Raw genomic sequence first — 17,033 nt, forward strand, 5'->3', positions numbered from 1 at the left:
TATCCATGCCTATCGCTCGATGTATCACACTGGCTGTAACAGAAAAGGAATCACTTCATTATCATGAGCAGGTAGTTCTGCAGCACAATTATAAGACATATATACTTGAATTTAAAAGCATCATACGTTTCATGGTATCAAATGTAATATCATATGGAGTGTGCAATATGATAACATTGGTAAAATTTCATATTACATGGTGTGGATTACGTGGTAAAGGCTAGTAATGATGAAGTCTGACATACTGAACAAGCAAGAGACATACCTGTTACATCTGCTTCATCTCTGAGAGCCTGCCACTGCTCTGTCCTCTGTTTGATGAAGATTGGCTGTTCTTCTGTGGACACTTGCAGAGGCTGTAGCTTCCTCCAGTTTTGTTGATCATTCATGGTCACTTGGTGACCTGTAGACCACAGATGGGATACTCCTGTTGAGGACAAAAAATGCTGTAAAATATGTGGCAAACAGGATATAATCATCAAAACATATAGATTTTCACTTCAAAATTGTTATATTTGGGAAGTAAGGTGGATAGCACTCAATGCTGATGTAGAACAAACAGATGTTACTATAAGATCAATGATATAGATTTCAGCATGTTCACCCCTTCATTCCGTGAGGAAAGTATGTGTCAATAGAAGTCAATGCAAGGGTAACTTGACAAAAATACTCCTTTCCGCATTGAACCATGTTCAACTATTAGCAGATTTGAAAATCGATTCCATTATAGAACTACTTGAAAATATGTGTATTGCTGACAGTTTAACATTTCATATAAAAGTGGGGTGCAGAAGCACTCACCAGACAATGCAGTTGTTAATTGCCCAAGCTTGTCAATTGCTTGTAAGTTGTCACACAGTGCTGCCTTCAGCAATAATCCAGTTAATGAGATGTCTATGGTCAGACTTCTGCCAATCCCCCTGGATTTCCTTCAACATTTTCTTCATACAAAATTTGTTTTTTTTTTGTACTGACACTCTGAGTTTCACATTGTATTGTAAAAGTTCCCTGATGACTTCTTGTAGATCAAGTACAAGTTAAGTACAATGCTGTTTTGGGTATCACAGTCATAGGGATATACCAATGGAATTACATAATACAATGTATTACTATTTATACGATTGTTTATTTATTTTATTTACTAATCTTTAGGGTGGTCCCCTCAGTTAACAATGTATGACGCCACTACCTCCAACGGTTTTACCCTCCGCACTAAAATGTTGGTGATGATGTGTCCTGCTTTTGAATAACTTGCTGAAGACTTTGCAATGCGCTTCGGCAAACAAAACTACCCTGTAGTTGATTGGCATGTGGTCCCTTAAAGAATGCATATATTGCCCCCGCAGTTTTCTGCAAGGCATTGCGGATGGTTCCCAAGGCTGGCTAAGGCTGGCACGTGATCATAAGATGGTGAAGAAACTCAAATTGGTAAGTCGGAAGACACTTATGATAGATCGATCCTCTGCAGCAGCGTAGCATAGCTTTTTCATGTCAGCAAGTGTGTTGATTAGGTTCACCAATTCATGACTTGTTTCCATATCCTGCTTAAATTCTTGAAGCAGCACAAGCATGACATACCTTATGGTAGCCGCTCTGACTGTGTCTTGACTATTCTGTATCTGTATCTATATAGCCGGTATAACCGCCATTAGGCGTAACACACCAGCTTCGGGAGCTATGTCCAGTATCAGGGTGAAGTGCACGAAGTTAGGTTGTACGAAGTTGTACGAAGTTAAAGCCGTTTCCTACTGGCTTTGAGGCTATATCGGGAGTCAAAGATGACGTCAAATCGTTTATTGGATGACGTAATCTAACTTCGTACAGTAGGGCAGGGTAGGGTGTCAAGTGTACGAAGTTGTCCGAAGTTGTGCAAAGTTACGTGACGTCATCTAACTTCGTACAGTAGGCAGGGTAGGGCGGCATGTGTACGAAGTTGTGCAAAGTTACGTGACGTCATCTAACTTCGTACAGTAGGCAGGGTAGGGTGGCAAGTGTACGAAGTTGTCCGAAGTTGTGCAAAGTTACGTGACGTCATCTAACTTCGTACAGTAGGCAGGGTAGGGTGGAAAATGTACGAAGTTGTCCGAAGTTACGTGACGTCATCTAACTTCGTACAGTAGGCAGGGTAGGGTGGCATGTGTACGAAGTTGTCCGAAGTTGTGCAAAGTAACGTGACGTCTGCAAACTGCGTACAGTAGGCAGGGTAGGGCGGCATGTGTACGAAGTTGTCCAAAGTTACTTTATACATAGTAAAACTTATATATATATGTAAATATGATACACACCACTCACGCATATAAACAAATAAAATATAGATACACATAAATCATCACAAAACAATGTTCATGCATTGTAAAAAATTCATTTATTTTAGTTTAGTTAGTTTTATGTAAGTCTTTTAGTCTTTTATTTCTCCTCCTAAAGTTCACTTAAACAATGCACACAAAATAATTTAAGTTCACTCTTACTATTATATTTCCATTTTTACGTCACTTCTAAATACAAGTACCTGAAAACATCTCCCATATCTATTTATAAACTACATGTATTGCAGTCTTCTTTCACTACTTTGTATCATAAGAAGTAGTAGTTGTTATTTTATTCCTTGTAATTTAACAGTTAATTGAAGTACTTCCACCATTTAGTACAGAAGTATGGCAGTTTCTGCCTGCAAGGTCACACCCCTTTTACATAAAAAGACTGTTTAAATTGATCGCCTTTTATTGGTTGTCGGAGCAAAGTCGTCGGCATCGTCGGCATCGCATAGTGGAGACAGCATCGTTGAAGCGTCGCATTGTGGGATGCCGACTTTGCTTTGTTGTGGTTGGGTGGTGATGGAATTTACTCTGAAAGATGTCTCTCTGTCCCGGAGGAAGGTGTTGAGGTAGCACAGCATCCTTCCTTTGACACCCTTAGTGATGACTTTGTAGAGTAGACCTTCTTGTCAGACCCTGTCAAAGCATGATTCATAGTCTGCAAAGACAGCCACGGTGGTTTTGTTTTGTTTCCATCCCTCCGTGATGTTTTGAGTGAGCCTCAGTACTCCATGTGATGCGCACCTGTTCCTTCGGTAGGCTTCTTGGGTCGGAGCTAAGTGGTTGTTGACTTCTGCCCACCATGTGAGTCTGCTGTTGATCATTCTTTCCATTATTTTGCCGATTACACTGGATAGTGTAATGGGACGGTAGGACTTGATTTGGTTGTAGCTGTCTTTGCCTGGCTTCCGTATGAGTACCTTTGTGTCCTGCTTCATTTGTTTGGGTAGTTGCCCGTGCTTCCATATGGTTTGCAGCATGTGAAGTAGCGCTTGAACTAATGCAGGTCCGCCTTTCTTGATCATGATTGGGTGTATTCCTTCTATGGGGCTGGGTGCAGAGTTAGTGTTCATTCTGTTAATGGCAGCTTGGACTTCTTCTAGTTCAAGGTCTGCATTCAGGGGGTCTTCTTGGTCTTCTTCGTCGTTGGTAGATTGCGATTCGTGTTGGATGATGGCCTGTACTGCGTTGGTGACGTTGTGTTTCCATTTTGTAAGATTTCCGTCCATGTCAACCTCGCAGGGCGCGTAGGTTTCAGTGGCCACTTGTGCAATCTCTTGGTCAGTGACTGCCACTTCTCCATTGGGTAGTTTCAAGGGTTGTACAGCTGTTTTAGTGTTCTTGTTGAGGTGAGACTTGATAGTTTTCCAGAAGGCCTGGGGTTGCTTTGGATCCATACTTTTTAGTTGCTCGTCCCAGTGTTAGCTTTGAGCCTCTTCTTCCATGTGTGTGAGGGTTTCCTTCTCTTTTAGATACTTGTTCAGGTTGTGGGTATCTCTTCGTCTGTGGAATTTTCTTAGGGCTGTTTTCGTGGTCTTCATTTGTTCTTCTAGTGCTGGGTTCCAGTGTCCTTTGCTGTGGGTGCTTATGGTCTTCTTGTTGATGATGCCATCCGTACATCTTTTCTCTCCCGCGATCACTTCGTTTGCCTCAATGGACTTATTCATGTCTACCTCTGCTTCGCTGTGTTTTAATTAAAAAGAAATTGTCACTCACTAATGCCAACGTTAATTGTTGCCGTCGCTATTTATCGTTTCACGATTCATTTACAAGACACACTTCATCATCTCATCAATGCTCTCTTTTCGAACACAACACTAACACTAAACGAAACAAAGCAATAGCAAATAATAATATCAGGTAAACAACATAAAGTACCTGGTCATGTTAACTACTTATCTTTAAGAATAGCGTATAATAAATAATCCTTATGGAAACAGATATCGACGCAAATATGATCAATATCATCGCAATTCTGTATACATTAAAAAATTCAATTTTCCGCTTACCTATCGACGAGAGTATCAGCATACTCCTTGATGTTGACACCATGCTGAGCCAAGGCCACTATCGCTGCCGTTTTGTCCGCGTCAGGAAGTCCTAGTATGTCATGTTTTACGAAGTAGACTCTCTGAACAAAGATGAATTTAAAAAAGAATTATTATTTTTGAGTACATAATAATAGTCGAATACTATTGTTCATATGTGTTACATTTAACCGCAACATTTACTTACAATCAGCCTCATAGACAAAAAGCTTCTATAAAATTTTATATTCATTAAATGTAGAAGTGCAGATAGATTAAGAATGTGATTTCGTGAAATAAGTGATTAAATACAAATGATGTAAAATGAATGTAGACAATGATTCCATGACTAAGGTATAGAATAATAGCATGTTCTTTTGACCTAATTAACCTTCAGTACCAAAACAGTTTGGTTTTTACGTTCGTATTATTAACATAGTTCGGAAGCGCACAATTACAAATAATTAAGTTAAAAGGATACTGTTTAACACCTCACCTGTCCTCCGCGGTGCGATAGGGTCTTCACCTCTCCCAGATGTTGATCTTGCATTGCAAGCATGGTGTCTGCAACTTCCCTCTTCCCTTAGGTCTTGAAAAAGCGTTTCGTTAGAAGATTTTTTACTGACAGGACTCGTCCTGGAACCAATAAGATGCTCCCCGACAGCGTCTGACTCCCGAAGTTTGTGGTTCGCCGAGACGTTAAAACTGACTCAAGGTGTGGCACGTCAGTTGTAGAAGCGGGCTTTCTTGGCACGTCAGTTGTGGAGTTGTCGACCGTCCCGGCATCCTCATTATGTCTTCGGCCGTGCATAAGGCCGGTATGATGTATGCTATAAGTCACAACGGCCACAGCAGCGGAGACGACTCGCTCTGGGATTACCATAGGAAGACTAAGCCCGCTGTCTAAAGAGTTGGAAACCTTGTCCGGCTTGTCAACGGCGTGAAACAAAAGCCAAAGCCCTGCGCTGACTCGCAGGATCTGTCCTTTCCCCTTACTGGAAAAGGCTGAAAAAAACAAAGGACGCCAATTGTAAATTTCCAGAAAGATCAAAAACAGATAAGCACAAATAGAAACATGTAGCAAAGTTATTCCTGTAACAGTTCAAACAATAATGTCCACAATCCTTCCTATACAAAGTAAATGTCAGTTCTTGTGACATTTCAAACACCTGTTATAGAATACATGTTCTAAAACATGTTAACATTACAACCAGCCAAATTAAAACGTATGAAAGAATTTTGCATTGGTCAAAATATGTGATCATTTCACTAATTCTGATACATTATTCTCAAATGTAGTTTTACACTTGTATCAAAGAGCTGTACTCACAACACATTAAGTTGTCCTCGAGCATCATCATAAAAGGCTTTGGGGAGCGACCCAAGCACAACAAGGCTATAACCTCCCGTCTTCTTATACAAAGTTAGGATGACGTCATGGTTAGGGTGACGTCATAACTTCGGACAACTTCGTACACCACCCGGCTGACTGTCCAAAGTTAGGATGACGTCATAACTTCGGACAACTTTGGACAACTTCGGACATCTTACTTAACTTAGGACAACTTCGTGCATTTCACCCTGATACTGGACATGGGTGAGCTTCGGAAGTCATGTATTTAAATAAAGACTTTGTACCATGTGTACTAGATAGAATCAACTGAGGGAAAACTGTAATGTATGTAAATAAAAAATTGTACTATTTGTACTAGATAGAATCAACTGATGGGAAACTGTAATGTATGTAAATAAAAACTTTGTACCATCTGTACTAGATAGAATCAACTGAGATGAAACTGTAATGTATTTGAATAAAGACTTTGTACCATGTGTACTAGATAGAATCAACTGAGGGGAAACTGTAATGTATGTAAATAAAAACTTTGTACCATTTGTACTAGATATAATCAGCTGAGGGGAAACTGTAATGTATGTAAATAAAAACTTTGTACCATTTGTACTAGATATAATCAGCTGATGGGAAACTGTAATGTATGTAAATAAAAACTTTGTACCATCTGTCCTAGATAGTATCAACTGAGGGGAAACTGTAATGTATGTAAATAAAGACTTTGTTCCATTTGTACTAGAGTCCATTCCAAGTTACCGCGAGGGTTGTTATTGTCATAATTTAGAATTATATTCAAGTTATTGTTATTTGTTTAAGAGATGTGATACTTAAATAATATTTTGAATTTGATTTCAACTTTCTAAATATTTTCTAGAGGAAACTGTAATATATGTACATAAAAAAGAAAGCTACAATAAAATACCTGTATATTGTTCAAAAGTCTCATTCGCTTTTCTTTTATCTTGTGTTCTAATTTGACCATTATATTTTCTTCTCTTGAATTCTCAAAAGCTTGAAATAGTCAATGTTTGATTTTTGCAATTTGTGCAAAAATTTATGAATTGTGTTATAATCTCTGCTGGACCATTGATGCAAATATTAGTTTGGGCACAATAATTATCTTCGGAGAAGATTATGTTTTCGGTTGAAAAATCTGTTGGGTGGGTCTAAATGTATGTCAGGAGCATAACTCAAGAAAGCTTCGATGAATCTTTATGACTTTCGGTAGGTGTGTAGTGGTTGTGCAAAGGAAGGTCAAGTTCGAAAATGGTTCACCTTGTGTTTTTCAACAGTACCGCAGCGGACTTTGCATTTTTTGTGTTTGTATGTAGGCAACAAAAGTGACGGAAACGTTGATGGACCTTCATGATTTTTTGCAGGTGTGTAGATGTTGTAAAAACGGAGGTCAAGTTCAAAAATGGTTCCCCTTGTATTTTCCGTCGGTACTGCAGCGGGCTTTGTGTGGATGTGTATTTGTATGTCGCCACCATAACTCAAGAAGCTGTTGATGGATCTGTATATTATCTGGTGGATGGGTAGGGTTTACAGAAAGGAAGGTCAAGTTCGATAATGGGCCTTCTAGCGGGCACCTTAGGTACTGCAACAGAGCTTCAAAACTTGGAGGCATATTTTCTGAAAGTGCTATGGTTATGATTTTTGTTCGGTAGATAGTTCATGCCACAGAAAGTAAGTTCTGTTAATTTGGGCCCCCTAGCGGCTTGTTAAGAACTACAGTGGGTGTTTTTGTTTTGACATTCGGACATGAATAACTTGAGAAGGGGTCGACAGATCGTCGTGATATTTGGTATTTACAGAGCTCAGATGGTGCTTTACATAATCAATGACTAATTATGCAAATCAAGAGCTAATTTGCATAATTAGAAAGGAAAGTTTGTTAACCCACTGCATTTCATAATCGGACATGGGACTGTCAGGTCATGTAACCAGATGGCCTTGCATAAACGTACATGTAGGTCAAATGAATAAACTACTAGTATCCTCCAAGCAGAGGTGTGGGTCCTGCTGGTTTTTAACGCGTTCAGTTCAGGCATTTTTGTTCACCACGATTGGCGACATAATGAAAAGGGGACAAAATAGAAAGCCTGACAAAAACACATAAAAACACGTCAAAAACCAGCCAGACCCACTTCTTGGAGAGTACACTGTACCAAAACTGCACCACTGTTAGGTGCGGAAAAGTCATGTACTATGTCTTTCAAAATGTGTATGATATGGAATAAAGATTTGTTCTATTCATATATATTGACTACCATTTCATCATCACTTTCAACTTACAACACTGCAATATCGAACCTTTGTGGCCCATATAATATCAACATACTCATATTTTTTCATGACCAGTTATAACATATGCATTTGTAACACCAAATGATGTTAACCCCATCAAGACTGGACTCATTCGCCCCATCATAACTTCCAAATGGTATGGTGCATGATCGAATTTGCAGGGGGTCATAAACACGTAAATATCAATCACTCTCCATAATAAGCCTTGATTATTTGGCGAAGATAATGTGTTCGTGGAACTCTAGTTAAAGTTGATATTTGCATCAATGGTCAAAAATCAGACATTGACTATTTCAATCTTTTTACAACTCAAGAGAAGAAAACGATATTGATTGATGATATGATACTGATTGTGCATCAGACAAACCAAAAAGCACCATGAGAAAGTTAAGAAAAAATGAACGTCGATATTGTTTTTGTTTGTGTAACTGTACAAAAACATAATTTTCTTTATTTTCCCATGGGTGCATTTTGATTTATTATATAATAATGCTGCTTGTGGATCAGAAGAAAAACAATGAACAGTGTTTGCAGAAAAGCGTTTGGACACAAAATTTGCATTAATATTTGCATCAATGGTCCGCAAGTGTTAATGGCACAATGTAGAAAGTTGTACACAAATTACAAAGGTCTAATTACAGACAGTCCAATGGACTAATGTAGTCGATTGGCAATTCAAGAGAAGAAAATCTAAATTTTCAAATTGTACCAGTTGCTGCAAAATCAAAGGCAACATGTCTTTTTGCTTCTTGCCCATAGTCAACCATCTGTGAAAATGTATTGTTAGATCATCGATTTTGATTGAATCTACTTTTTAACATAATTTGTAAAAAAAAATCTGAATATACTGAAAGTATAGCATGACTTTAATGGCGCTTCTAGTCAGCCGCCCGTAACCGCCAGCCGGTTACCCTATTTTTTTATCCATAGTGGACCTGTATTGAGTCAAATGTGAAATGACATGTTCCTCTTCTATGAACATAATAACCAGTCAGGAAAAGACACAATCACCATTAAGACTGAAATGTCAGAAATGTCAGTAACTTTATTGAAACATTTCTTAATCTATTTAAGAACTCACGGTGAAAACATCACTCACAAGGCTAAAAACAAACAGCAGTAATTCTTGGGGAAATATGTATAATGTGATAAAATGTACATAACTTGCAGACCATACGACTGGCCAAAATACTCCAAGCGACGCGTTTTCACCAAATGTAAAAAAAAGGAGTGGTTCAGTTGGGCCTGCTTTCTTCATGCCTATCAATGGTTCAGCCATGTATTAACTTCTGGGACCTGTGACAGGGAAAATGAAGAATTTAATTCAAACATCAAATCCTACATGTAGATTCAACCATCTTTCACTAAAATATACATTTGAAATCAAATCAATCGGCACAATCATTAATGCTTTCAAACACATATGATATGGCAGGTGATTTTATCTCATAACAGGCTCAGAAAATATTTTTGACACTTAAACTAGGACATCAGCCTGCAAAATTACGAAGCACTTTTTCAACGGTTTGTAAGGATTACTTTTACGCGCTTACCACGTACCCTCCAAGCAGGGAATGGGTTCCGGCAGGGTTTTTTTGCGTGTTTTTAGGCGTTTTTGTCGAGATTTCTACTTTTTTTGATCTCTATAAACAAGAGAGACAAAAAAAATGAAAAATGAGCCTACCTACCTACCTACACGTAGTCCTAAGACAAAGTAGAACACTCGACAAAACGCCTAAAAGCACGTAAAAAACCAATCCTCTGCTTGCAGAGTACTTACCACGTTAGGCGGTGTTTTGTAGTTGGAAGTATATGTCAGCCAATCTAGATATCTAAAAGACCATTCTACTCCACATAAGTTAAAATTTTCCCATGACTCTCTCGCCTTTTTTTTATTGGCCCTCGCCTAACTACCATAGCCAATGCAGGTCAACGCAGACATAAGTGCTACACTTATATGTGTCAGAAGTCAGGTTGTCTCGTTGCTGATTCACTCTATTTACACAATTCAATCTATACAACTGGATAACATTCAGAGACTACTAGAAAGGGAAATTTATTTATTCATATTTCATCATGAGACACCTGGTGGTAGCTAATTTCCATTGGGGCCCAGTATAACATATACAGCCAAACCTGCCCAAGGCGACCACCGGTACCGGGAGACCGAGGAAAAGCGTTAGCTTCGGACAGGTGGTCGCCTTGAAGAGGATCAACTCACAACATGTTTCCAAGTTGAGATGTTAATCAATACAGTATAACATAGATGGATGGAACACGACGTAATTTTAGAAAACATAACTACCACCAGGTTTAATTCCCATTGACAGAAAGATCCCACAAAATTATATTTTTGGTTATCGTTTTAATTTTGATGTGCCGTTACATCGTGTACAAATTCTGTCATACTTTTCACTTCTTTTCTACGCTGCTTCAAGTACTGGAAGCATATGTACTGGAAGTACCTGACGCAGCGTAGAAAAGAACACATGTGTTTAATGTTTTTTAAATGTATTAACGGGCTTACCCTTTCATACTTAAATGCCAATCCCGATGAAATAATCTTCGCTTATGACTCTCATACAGTTGATATGATTATATATATGGGGCAAATAGAACAATGTTTTTATCTAAATCCTCGAAAAGGATTCATCCAAGGGAAAAATTGCAACATATGTTTCAAGTATGATACGGGTCGGTACGAAAGCTGTCATACGATTGCACGCTCTCACCAACTTGCAAGAAGATGCGAGTACTAATACAACACCTTTAAAACATGTTTGGAACTACATTATTGCACACTGTTGACAGCACATACATTGTTACAATTAAAAAGGATTCTTCCACTAACTTCACAAATTAAAAGATACATTCGTAGTGGATCGAACTAAGCTCGTGACAGCCGGTCGTTAAGGTTTGTTGTCCTTGTTCAGCCGTCTTACGATGTATGGTATACTGCTGTTTCTAAATCTTTCAGTTCTAGTTCTGACTGTGTCGAGTTCGTTACAATGTCTTGTGTGGCGATTACTGATCTGTCCTCTGGACTGAGGGAGCAGACCTCTCAAGGACGTGTTCTTCAGCAGTTTTCTCCCAAAGCGGAAACACAACTGTTCCCGCCTCGTATCCAATCGTTGCAGACTAAGCTGTGTACAGGCGTCATCGTAGTTATAAATTAGAGTACCTGCCCCCCAATATGATTTTACAAGCCCTCCTTTGGATGGATTCCAGCAGCGATGACTGCTTGTTTGTTAGTCCAGGACTCCAAACTGGGACCGCGTATTCGAGCACTGGCCTAACGTACGTTGTGAACACTGCAGCCAAGTCGACGGCCGGTAGGTTGAACTGTTTTAAGCGCCTTAGGAGGAAAAGACGCTTACTGCCTTGTTTTGGCATGTGACTAACTTGAGTGTTCCATTTAAGGTCTGACTGTAACCATATTCCCAGCACTTTGGCGATATTCACTGTCTGAAGTGTGTGGCCGTCAATCTGCAAGGGCGGCAGAGGTGCAGGGATCCTGGTGAAGTAAAAGTGCATCACTTTACATTTTTTTTGATGGAGTTTCATGTTGCTTTCTTTTGTCCAAAGTTCCCGATCGGTAAGGTCGTGTTGTAGTGATGACTGGACACTTAGTAGTCTTGTCTCGATGATGTTAATGTCGTCAACAAGCTTCAAGTGACACGATGTTGTATTCTGTGTCGCACTGTTTGTTTATAGCTGCGATGAAAACGATTGGTGCAAGTACTGTTCCTTGGGGTAGACCACACGTTAAGACTTCCCATTCAGAGAGTGATCCTTGGTAAAGCACCCGTTGTCTTCTCCCGGATAGAAAGTCGCACAACCACGGTACGAGTGCTGGTCTGCACCCAAGGTCTAACAGCCTTGTTACTGCAACTTTTATACGAAAGTTGTCATCGCCTCCACGTTCAGCATCAGATGGTTCAACAAGCCCACCATCTTCATTCCAAGATAAAGCCCAGTCTGCAACTATAGACGTACCAAGATATATCTGTCTATACAAGTGATGCCCACTGTACTGTAGCTTCCTCTTAAGTTTCACCTTGATTAATAGAGCTTCTGTAGGCATTCTGGGAAGGACTGCATGTGTTTCGCTCACATCTGCTGGGACGCAGGTTACAGGGCCAACAACTCCTTTCTGGCCCCCTTTTGGGAGAGCTATACTGGGACCTCCATTTTATTACTCTGAGCCTCGTATGGAATTGTCTTTTTAGTAAGCAAGTGACAACAGTGACATATCCCCTGGATGAGTTTGCTGTGGGACAAGCATTTGGGCTGCAGTCTAAGTTGCACTGATGAACATACGTACCTGTATGACAGTGGTTAACAGCCTGAACATACTTTGAGTTTGACCTGTGACAGATTACTACTTGCTCGCTAAACAAAAGCCTATGACATACAGTGCAAACGTATTCTGGTCCCATTTTGCATTCGATCTGGAACTTTTCAATGGCCTTCTTAACATCTGGGCAATTCTGAATCTTCTTTCGGTTTTGTTGTTTCAATTCTCTGTGATTTGGATCTGTGTGATATCTATCTCTTTCATGGTCTCGCTTCCCTTGAGCATGCTCTTCATCGGTGTGATACCGCTCCTGTGCTCTGTCTCGCTTCTCTTGGGCATGCTCTTCATCGGTGTCATACTGCTCCTGTGCTCTGTCTCGCTTCTCTTGGGCATGCTCTTCATCGACATCGGTGTGATACTGCTCCTGTGCTGTCTCGCTGGTCCTGGGCGTGCTGTTCATCTGTGCTATATCGTGTCTTCTTTCTATCCCGTTGGGCCTGGGCGTGCTGTTCATCTGTGCTATACCATGTCTTCATTCTATCCCGTTTGGCCTGGGCATACATCTCATCCTCCTGGTACCGTTCCCTTTCTTGGTCCCGTCTGGCCTTTTTCCGGTCGTCATCATCGTTAACGTTGTCATGTAGTGTATTTTTTTGTTTGTCTACGACTCAAAACTGCTGTGACAACATCTAAGTGATTATCATCCGTATGTTGTATATACAGAGCATTACTGCTTTCTAACATGGTTCTATCACAAATACTTTCATTTGATGGGTACTTAGACCATACCCACCCACTGGTTGCCAAAATTACCGTACACATAGATGTGTCTTCCCAGTAGTAAAGACATCGCATCTATTTCTACCTGTGTGGCCCATGCGCCAAGATCTGCTGGACGTGTCCCACACTGATCTACTTGAGACAGATACTCCTCCATGGTGAGGCCTTCCTCGAACCAAGAGCTGTAAATATCTTCAGGCATTGTTGACATGTAATCAATTATCAGCTGTCTTACTAAAGCATGATTTTCTTGCGTGCCACAGATAAGGTAACTTATCGACCGATAAAAGCAATTCCCATCCTTTTCTATCCTAACCCAACTGCTAGGTGTGGCCACGGGGATATCCCTTTGCTGAATATTCAGCTTTCGGTCAACAGTAAGGTTCAACTCAACTCCCAGTTGCAACTGATCATTTCCCGTTAGGGGGTTAAACATGAAATATCCTCCCTCCCAGGCCCCTATTTCTTCTAAATCCTGGTCATCATTCTGTTCCTCCCCTGTTACCTGGTCTTCCTGCACATCAGGAGAGTCTTGTCCTGTCACCACATCTTCCCTCTCATCCGGCTGATTCTTCCTTTCCTGCTCTGCCTTCCAAGCATGTAACCTCTTGAGCAATTTCTTACCCATACGCCTCGGCATTTCTCCTGAAAAGTCCAAAAAAGTCCATAAATTTCAAATTCATGACTTCTGTATGATATGAACTATGTTCCCTGGCGGAAAAACAATGGGGAGTAGGACGTTCAACGTTGAAGAGTTTCACATATAACCAAGGCCCCATGAGATCTCATCATCAGCCATGCAAAAAGGGAACTCATTTTGATGTTCAACTAATAGCTGCAATGTACCATATGGTCGCTTAAGAGATGAGAATGGCTGAAAACCGCAGAGGCTGTGCACTGATTGTGCATACCTTAACACATGTGACATCATCTCAATGTCTCCTTTATACTTATAATGTGCACACAGATCACGAGCACCAGTATGTACCTATACAAATGTATTGTCGAAATCTATGTCCTGAGCATCAATGGTTAGGTTTGCTGCTGAATCAAGTACAGAAACAATATCATGCATGGAAGGACAGTGAGTTGGTGAGGCTGGAAGTAGTATGTCAAGAGTAGGCACAAAATAACAGTTGGGCTTCAAAACATCATTATCACTAAACCAACAGTCACCCCTCACTTCAATGGCTGGTGACACAAACCCAGCGACAATGCCAGATATGCCATAATCATATTCTACAGTAAGATGCTGGTTTGCTTTGAGATCTTCAAAAGAGATTCTCCATAGCCTTGCAGACCCAGGCTGCTGTCGCATACAGAAAAATAGCTTTGGTCTCCCACAAGCTGAGCAGTGGCTGGGCATTCCCTTGAATCATTGGGGGTAGCTGGGCAGGTAGATCACCATTCTGACAGAACGCAGATGCCATGCTGCAGTGTTGCAACAGAGAGCAGGTACTCCACAGTTGAGATACATCCTTCACATCCATTCTGAATTTTCAACTAAGCACAATGCAGACACAACATGAAATCAAGTAAGCCTATTTCAGGATGACAGAGGCTATTGACAGAGGCTATAGCAAACCTGTCAATAAGAATCCCCACTATAGACAGGCTAGTCAACTAAGCACAATGCAGACAGAATGCCATTACAATTTTTTACAGAATGTATTGATCCTGTAAATACAAACCTACTGGCATAATTGTACTTATTTCTTATTGATCCTGTAAATTCAGACTTACTGGCATTCCTGAGTAAGAAGAATTAATGATGTAAACAATGTATGTTAAAATTAAAAAGCATTTAGGCCACAGCAAGTAAATTTTATCGATGACATCAGGGCATGCATTGATTTTTTTGGAATGGTGAAAAATCCGTGCAAATGTTAGTGTTACAAACATGACATTGTCAATGTGTGAGCAGGTTCTCCAGAGCAAACCTGCCTTTTGTTGGCTTTAGATACGGCCAAAGACACATGCTTATCAAAAGACGGTCTGTAGTGATCCCAAGGTCTTTCTCATGGCTAATGGACTCTAAGTAAACTGATTTACCAGTGTGATCAGTCATTTGGTATCTGAAGTCTGGGTGTTTAGTGCCGATTCTGAGCGCCGTACATTTACTTGGGTGAAACTTAAGCTGCCAAGATATGGCCCCTTCTTGAAGACGGGTAAGGTCGTCTTGAAGTAATCGACACTCCTTAGGTTCACACACTGTGCGGTACAACTTGGTGTCGTCCGCGAAAAGTTTCAGCTTGCTGCTCACTTCTGGCACGTCGTTAACAAAAAGTGTAAATAAGACTGGCCCCTGGTCGAGATAAACTGAGCAGACTGGAAGCCTTGTCTCTGTGTCCTTTCTCTATTCCTGACGTTGTACAGTCAAACCTGCCCACGGCGACCACCCGGGGGACCAAGCAAAAACGGTCGCGATGGACAGGTGGTCGCCATGAAGAGGATTCCACTCACATGTTTCCAGGTCGAGCTGTTCAATTTTTTTTTAAACGCTTTATTGAAAATATACAACATATACAACAAACATATATAAATTCATACAGAATTGTCGCAATATAACAAACATTAAAACCACATATACATAAAATACTGGAGAACTTAAAAATATCAGAGAAGAGGCTATAAAACTTTCCATCTTTTCATCCATCAGTGGATGACGTCTTCACGTCTGGCACACGACTGCTGGAGTCTGATCTTACATTCTTCAAAACTTGATATGTGGAGCGAGTCTTTTATGTTCATTTGGTATAGGTAGAATTTGATTACAGTAATAAAGAGATACAGTCTATCCGACTTATCGACAGGCCCATACACCAACTCATGTGGCTCTATGTTAATGACGTTTCCCGTATAGCTCTTCCACCATTTACAAAACTCTATCCAGATCCTTTTGGCACACTTGCAGTGATACAACAGGTGCATTATAGTTTGCTCCATATTACATTGTGGACATAACCCAGATTCGCTTATTTTTCTTTTGTACAACCACATTTTTGTCGGCAAAAAATTGTGTAGTATCTTAAACATGAAGTTCTGCAATTTGGTTTCAACTAGTTGACTTGGAGCAGCAAAAATACGAGGGATTACATCATGTTGGAAAAGGGCTACTAAATTGTGTTCATTTGTTGCAGGCATAAACCTTCTTAGCATATATTTCTTATACAGAATTTTGTTTGTTAATTTTTCTATCTCTAATACCTGTGCGTTACTATTGTAAATACTAACACTAAGGTTGGAAGAAAGTTTAGCATTGTATTATGATTACTACCAACACAGATGAGCTTTCATTATTTTCCGTTATCGTTGTAATATTTGTATACCGTTATATCGTGTACAAATTTTCATCATAATTTGGACTAAAAAACATTATGTCTGCCTCGATGATCTCGCAGCGCCCTCCCGCATTCACACGTTCCGTTAAGAGTACACATGTGCACACGCACATCAAATCAAGTTTTAAGGCCAATGACAAAACCCGAAACCAAGATGGCGTCGGGGACCAAGGACGTTTTGCCTGCCGCGAAGTAATTTTTCGGCGGAATTTAGTAAGACGCAGACACAATTTTGTTGATAATAGAAGAAACGGATAGTAATTTCTGTGAAATGTGACTTTTTGACGCCATACACCACGTAATTGTTTAGAAAATTGAGTTTAAACCGAACCGAGCTTGCGGTAAACTATAAGATTACGATGGGCACAACAACATCGATGTTAAAGTATTCACAAATCTTTGTATTTACCATGTTCATAGTGGGAAAGTTTTATTAAGACACCGCATATATTTTTGCCCGTCAAGGTCTTAAAAACATTTCCGCGAAATCCGACAGCAAAATCCGAAATTGAGGCGGTCGCCATGGGCAGGGATAAGGTTCTGTGCGGTCCCAATTCGTGGCGGTCGCGGTCGCATTGGAAAGGTGCTTAATGCTTGTGCCAATGGGGAAAATTT

General features: G+C 40.2%; 1 long non-coding RNA gene across 1 annotated transcript; it reads right to left on the reverse strand.

Annotated features, from left to right (window-relative positions):
- Positions 1–3,935: 3,935 nt before the first annotated feature.
- On the reverse strand, positions 3,936–5,288 carry LOC136443663 (uncharacterized). Its single transcript, XR_010757185.1, has 3 exons — positions 4,839–5,288; positions 4,325–4,446; positions 3,936–3,998 (listed from the first exon to the last, which is right to left on the reverse strand). It is a non-coding gene; the product is annotated as an uncharacterized lncRNA (long non-coding RNA).
- Between the last annotated feature and the right edge of the window lie 11,745 nt (positions 5,289–17,033).

This window comes from Branchiostoma lanceolatum, chromosome 10 (genome assembly GCF_035083965.1).
Source record: "Branchiostoma lanceolatum isolate klBraLanc5 chromosome 10, klBraLanc5.hap2, whole genome shotgun sequence".
Classification (NCBI taxonomy): domain Eukaryota; kingdom Metazoa; phylum Chordata; class Leptocardii; order Amphioxiformes; family Branchiostomatidae; genus Branchiostoma; species Branchiostoma lanceolatum.